We start from the raw sequence: 7,014 nt of genomic DNA, 5'->3' as shown, positions 1-7,014 counted from the left end.
TAATTATTCTTTATAAATAAACATTAGATTTTTGTGAACCCTTCCAGGAGATACAACACCAACTATAAAGAATTCTTCAAATTAGGGCTTTCATAAAACCTTGTTACTGAATTTCTATTATATTTAAGGGACTGCAGGACATTTCATATGAGTAAAACCAGGTCCAGTACTCCAGAATTCAGGGGTATATTAGACAGTACACAATATTCTACAACATAAGGCAAATCGAGTAAGGCCTGCAGGAATGAAGAAGAAAGCAATTAATTTTGATTGGTATCAAATAAATTCATAAAGAATGTGTATGGCAATGGAGGTGGGTACTAAGGGTGAGTAAAATTTTAACTGGAAAAATTAGGGAGAACAAACCATGCTTGGGAAACATGCATAAAGGTATTAAGGCATGTACAATCTGGGATAAAGAACATATTGTATTTTCAAGTCACACTATTGTTTTGCTATACTGACTTAGCTAATATCAAACACAGTAAGCTCCTCCTAAAGGTAGTTTCCAAAAAAGCATTCAACTTTTAGTACCATTGCAAGATTTATGATTCTACAATATTTGGGCCTATTTAATATGTTTATAGTCCTAATGTTTGCAAGATATCACCATTTTTCTCCAGGGGGCTTAAGTTTCAATAGTCTTACATAATATTTAGCCATCAATCCTGGACTACCCAATCTTGCTATTCCTCTAATCTAAAGGGATGACTTGTTCCTTCTTTGCCAAACCTAATCTCTTCGCCTATTTTCAACTCCTAGTCACTTCTGCTGCTTCGTGGTCCCTGCCTTCTCAATTTCATTCTCAACTGATTCCTTGTATTCTGCACTTAAACTGGCATCTTCTCTGTTTTGGAGAAGAAAATACCTATCTCTTAGATTTCTCTATTATGCTCAGCTCTTCCTATAGCAGAAAAACAGTATGCATTTTATTAATAGCAAAAATATATACTTTAAAAAAAGTCCATTTATAAATCTTAAGTGATGCATTTTAAGACATCTGTCTCAAAGTGTGGTAAGTATCTTAAAATACCAGCAGGAAGAGCATGTGATGAAGTTTCAGAAATCATATAATTGGGAGCTTTAAAAAATATTTCACAACAAAACTTCTTCAGAATTTTTATACAGCAGCCCAAATATATAAAACTGGCAAATGTGTTGCTAATGCTATTTTATGTTCGAATACATTATATTCATTATAAACTCAAAGAGAGAAACTGAGGGTCAGGGATATTAATTACAGTCTTATGACCACCTAAGCTTCCCATTTTTTGTATAATTTTGTTTTGATTTCAACCAGAGAAGTAGCTGCAAGTAGGTAGCAGCTCGTAACTTCACTTTGTAGTCTCAGGATAGTCTTCAAATACACTGATCCAAAAGTTTAAGAAAATAAGATAATCTTTTCTTTCAAAAATTGACTCAGTAACAGTATCTAACAACTGCTTATAAGGCAAATAAGAAAAACCCAAAGCGTGCAATGACCTATAAAAACATCTATGATACAATATCAGAACTTACTGTTACATGTTCATTGTTACTATACAAATGACTTACACAAGATGAGTATGCATCCAAAGAAAAATGTGCCTGGGTTTCACCTATCTAATTAGGCACAGTGCATATGCCACAGTGATGTATAGTTCAGACAATTTTATAATATATGAATAGATACGCACAAGACTGAATTTTTTAAAAAATCTGTGATCTACAACTTCCTTATCAATAACCCATTTAAAATGCACAAGTAAGCAGAGATAGTAAGAGCTTTGTTCTTAGGAAAGCCTGTCTCATCCTACCCCCAAAATTAACCATGTATTAATATAACTATGTAGCATTATGGTCTTCAATGTGTTAAAATTTTATGTATATACATGGCATATATATATATATACATACACATGTGTATATATAAATGAGTCCATGAGGGTGCCAAGTCCATTCAATGGGGAAAGGATAGTCCTTTCAATGAATGGTGCTGGGAAAACTGGATATCCACATTGAAAAGAATGAAGTTGGACCCTTACCTAACACTGTACACAAAAATTAACTCAAAATACATCAAATATGTAAATGTAAGAGCTAAAACTATAAAATTCCTAGAAGAAAACATAGGGAAAACCTTCATGACATTGGATTTGGCAATGATTTCTTGGACAGGACACCAAAAACACAGGCAACAAAAGAAAAAATAAATGGGACTTCATCAAAATTAAAACATTTTGTGCATTAAAAGATACTGTCAAGACAGTGCTTGTTCCAGCAACATATATACTAAAATTGAAATGATACAGATAATATTAGCATGGCCCCTGCACAAGGATGACACAAATTTGTGAAGTGTTCCATGTATTTAAAAAACAAACAAACAAAAAAAAAACAGTGAAAAGACAGCCCACAGAATGGGAGGAAATAATTGCAAATCATATATCTGATAAGGGGTTAATATCCAGAGTACATAAAGAACTCCTACAATTCAACAACAAAAAAACCAAACAACTCACTTTAAAAATGGGTAAAGGACTGGAACAGACATTTCTCCCAAGATATACAAATGGCCAATAAGCATATAAAAAGATGCTGAACATCACTAATCACCAGGAATATCCAAATCAAAACCACAATGAAATACCACTTTACACCCATTAGAATGGCTATCGTTAAAAACACAAAAAGAAAAAACAGCAGAAAATAAGTGTTGGCAAGATGTGGAGAAAATGGACCCCTTGTGCGTTGCTAGTAGGAATGTAAAATGGTGCACCTGTGTGGAATACAATATGACAGTTGCTCAAAAAATTAAATATAGAATTACCATATAATCCAGCAATTCCATTTCTGGGTGCATATCCAAAAGAATTGAAAGCAGGGACTCGAAGATAGCAATATTCATAATAGCCAAAAGATAAAAACAACCCAAATGTCCACAAACGTGGTATAAACATACAATGGAATATTAAGCAGCCTTAAAAAGGAAATTCTGACACGATACAACACAGATAAATCTTGAAGACACCACGCTAAGTGATATAAGCCAGACACAAAAGAACAAATATTGTAAGATTCCACTTATGTGAAGTACCTGTAATAGTTAAATTAATAAAGTAGAAAAGTTGTTATGAGGGACAGGGGAAGGGGAGGTAGAGTTATTGTTTAATGGGATTCACTATGGGATGATGAAAAAGTTCTGGAGATGGTGGTGATGGTAGCACAATAATGTGAATGTACTTAATGCCACTGAATGGTGCACTTAAAAACAGTTAAAATGGTAACTTTTATGTTATGTATACTTTACCACTATTTTTTCAGACAATTTTTCTTTTAGAGATGGGGTTCTGCTATGTTGCCCAGGCTGGACTCAAATTCCCGGGCTCAAGAGATCCTCCTGTCTCAGCCTCCTGAGCAGCTGGGATTACAGAATGCCACCAAGCCCAGCTAACAACAAATTTTCTAAAAAACGATATGTACATGTATTGCTGTGGTGGTAGTATAGGATGGTGGTTAACAAGTTTAAGAATTAGGCTGCCCAGTTTCAAACTCAGCTCTGCAGTCTTTGGGCAAGTAACTTACTGTCTGTGCCTGTTTTCTCAAATAGTGACAGAACCTATTTCATAGGGTTATGGTGAAGATTAAATAAATTCACACATGTAAAGTATTTAAATTAGTGTATGTTATATGCCAGTCACTTTTTTTTATTATGAGTTTAAAATACATTTTAATGAGATTTAAGGCAAATATCTGCAGAATTTCTGAAGCACCTCCTCAAAATTCTTGAGTTTGGTAAAACAGTTTGAAAACCAGTGATCTAATAAAAACGTCTCACATTATAGGTAAAGGAATTAAGAGTCCAAGATAAGTTATTTGACTGAGGTCACATCTTGTTTCACTAATATTAATTTTCCTAAAATAAGAGTTTGGGATTAACAGTACTAATGTCGACATTCAACTACTTCCAAACCAAGGCAGGCAAAGCCATGAGATTCTACAGTATGTAGCCAAGAATCTGTGAATAGTGCCATAGTTATCTCCACAATGCTAATTTAGTAAGTATTTATTTATGGAGTGGGAACCAAAAGGTAGAAAACACATCATAATTATCCTCAAAGACAATGGTTAACAACACCTCTTCAAAAAATAAAGTGTTAAATATTTGTGAAAACACACTCAATTGAGCCCACAAATCCACTTCTTTCAGCCAGTTACTTACTCTATAATCGCAGTGAGACCTTTGAGTCTAAAAAATTAGCTGCTGCTTCTATCAAATAGAGATAACATTTATCACAAGGTAACATCTACAAATAATTCTTTATGAAATTCAAACAGAAGAGAGAAGCAATCTAAAAAATCATGAATTAAGCCTTGCAGACATTTTTGTATTTACTTGAATAGGGCTATATAGGGTTTCCGGGAAATTCATGCCACAAAAAGCAAAATAACCCAATCTTTGAAGGTCAGACTCAACAAGCGCTAAAAAGCTTTTGAGCCTCTATATTTTGCCCTTCCCCCAATGCTCTTCCTCCACAATTCAGCTCTCAAAGGACAGCATCACGTCTATGTGGAATGTCCTCCCCCTCCCATCTGCACCTGCTGAAATCCTACTCATTCTTAAAGGTTCCACTTCAATGTCCAGGCATCCATGAATTTTCCCTCAATGTCCCCAATCTAGAATTAATCTCTGCTTCACTTCCCTATTCTACACCTCTACTTCAACATTATATAATGTACTGTATTACAATTACCCATATTAACATCTTCCCTACTCTACCTCAAGATAATTCCCAGAGAGCAGGAGAGGGAGGAAAGGAATTTAGGGTGATGTTAAACACCTCAAGTGCCGAGCAAGGTGCTACTCATTTAGCATACATTATCTAATTTAATCTGTATGAAAACCATTTGAGGAGGTAAACCAGTGGTGTTATTCCCATTTTACTGACAGGGAACGTACTGTATAGAGTTCAATCAATTACCCAACATCACACTGTTAGCCAATTGCCAGGCATTGGGACTCTGGTTTCCTTGGCTCCAAAGAGCTCTTTCCACAACCCCATTCTCTAGGTCTCGTTCACTTGGTGTCCCCCGCCCTGCCTAACAGAGAGTAGTTATTCCATAAATGTTTGCTGAATTTAATATTCTCATGGACTCAATACTACCCTTTAACAATCCGATCACGCCTCATGCCTAACCCCCGTTACCTTTACTGTTCCTTTACAGCGGACTTTACATACATAAACAGCTCTGCACATCTCCATGAGAAATGCTGCAGACAACATAACCCTTTATTGGGATACTGAGTGAAGAACTTTTCCATTCTCCCAGATTTCCCCAGCTGATCTTCCCACAGCATACAAGAAGTACACACAAGCAAAACACATGTAACACTTACACCCTCCCCAAAAGCTCTTATTTCATATTAAGCCACGTCTTCGTGCTTATAAGCAATAAGGTTTATGCGGTTTCCAACTCACACAGCGGGGACACCTTAAGACACTGCCTGAATAAGAAAATTACATCTTTCAAGCCGTCTTAAAACGAAGGCTTCTTAAGTAATACTATTATACTGCCCTCTCCTTCCCTGCGCCTCCCCCCCTCCATGAACTGCAGTTTGGATTTCCGGCGGGAATGTATACAGACACGCAAAGGTGAGATGGGGCTAAAAAGCAGTGGAGCAATTACTTAGCCTGCTTAACCAGAAAGAAGACACAGAAGGCGCCCCGCCTTACTAAATCTCTGCACTGAACTCATCTATGAAAGATGGGGCGCATCGAAACCTAAGCAAGCCGACATCGAGACACTGGTTTCTGCGGCTAGTCAGGGGAGAGTCCTTTCCTCCAAGCGCTTCCAGGCTACCAGCCCCCGGTGCCGGGTCAGAGAAGCCCAACCGCACCCTCTCCAGGCGGCCCCATACCTCATTGTTTCCTTCAGTCGCGGTCCCCAGGGGTGCAGGGTGCAGTTCAGGCTCCGCCGACCCCCACCCACCGGCCGGCCGCCACGCCGGGCGCGGTCCAGCGGCCCCGGCCCAAGCCCGAGCCCGGCAGCGACCCCGCCCCAGGCTAAGGCCGCCCGCACCGCGCCCGGATGGCGGGGCCGGCGCCTGGAAAATGGAGGCGGGAGCGTCTCGGAGCCCCGCGACCGCTCAGCTCCCTCCCCTGGCCCCGAGGACGAAGCTGAGCACTCACCGTGGCAGCCGCGCGGCCCTCCGGCTGCCCCGGCTACAGTATTGGCCCGGGGCAGGGCAGTCGCAGCTCTCGCTCTCCCAGTCGCTGCCTCCGCCTCCTCCCCAGGCGCAGCGATCCCTCCACGGACACGCCGCGAACGCCGGCCGCTCCCGCGCCGCGCGCTCCGTGACTGACTGACTGACGGACGGACCGACCCAGCGGCGGAGGGGCGGGGCGGCCGCAGCGCCCCGCCGCGGCGGAGCCGAGTGCCGCCGCGTCTGGCTGAGACGCAGAAGGCGGGGCCGGGGCCGGGCGGCCAAAGGGCTGACCAACTCGCGCCGGTCCCGGCGCTCCCCCCGCCCGCCGCCAACCACTCACTTCCGGCGCAGGCCGCCGCGCTTGCCCCTCCCGCCTGCGCCCCCAGTGCTCCCCACTCGCGCCCCCGGCCCGCCTCCCCTCAGGCGCCGGACCGCACCCTGCCTGGGCTGTGCTCCGTGCCCCGCCTTTCCTCCGCGCGTCCCGGTGAACCGCCTCCAGGAACGAGTGAATCAGAAAATGAATGAGTGGGAAGGAAAATCCCGGTGCGGCCCCACCCCGTGTTCCGCCGCTCCTAGGAAGCGGGCCCAGCCTCCTGTGTCCGAGGGCCCTGGGAGACACAGGAGCATTGCGCGGCTCTGTCACGGAGCTGTGCGCATCTACCTTTAAGCCATCCACGTATTCAGAGACGCATCAGCTGTTGTCTTAGGCACTCACAGGATCATTGTCACTGAAGTCTGTGAGGCCCTTCTTTAGGAAATCCCATTTTGGCCAAAAACTCTCTCTGCAGTTTCATGCAGTATATTAGGAAGCTTTTAGAAACTGGACA

General features: G+C 42.0%; 1 protein-coding gene across 3 annotated transcripts in view; it reads right to left on the bottom strand.

The window, feature by feature from the left end:
- The window catches only part of RAPH1 (Ras association (RalGDS/AF-6) and pleckstrin homology domains 1), a 98,868-nt gene extending 92,545 nt beyond the window's left edge, over positions 1-6,323 (bottom strand). For all 3 annotated transcript variants that reach the window (XM_012655545.1, XM_012655537.1, XM_012655552.1), the window contains exon 1: positions 6,171-6,323. The gene's annotated coding sequence lies outside the window, so the exon portion shown is untranslated. The remainder of the gene's footprint in view (positions 1-6,170) is intronic.
- Positions 6,324-7,014: the final 691 nt, after the last annotated feature.

This window comes from Propithecus coquereli, unplaced genomic scaffold (assembly GCF_000956105.1).
Source record: "Propithecus coquereli isolate 6110/MARCELLA unplaced genomic scaffold, Pcoq_1.0 Scaffold113, whole genome shotgun sequence".
Lineage (NCBI taxonomy): Eukaryota > Metazoa > Chordata > Mammalia > Primates > Indriidae > Propithecus > Propithecus coquereli.
The sequence above is the reverse complement of the archived record's forward strand: the minus strand, read 5'-3'. Positions and strand labels throughout refer to the sequence as shown.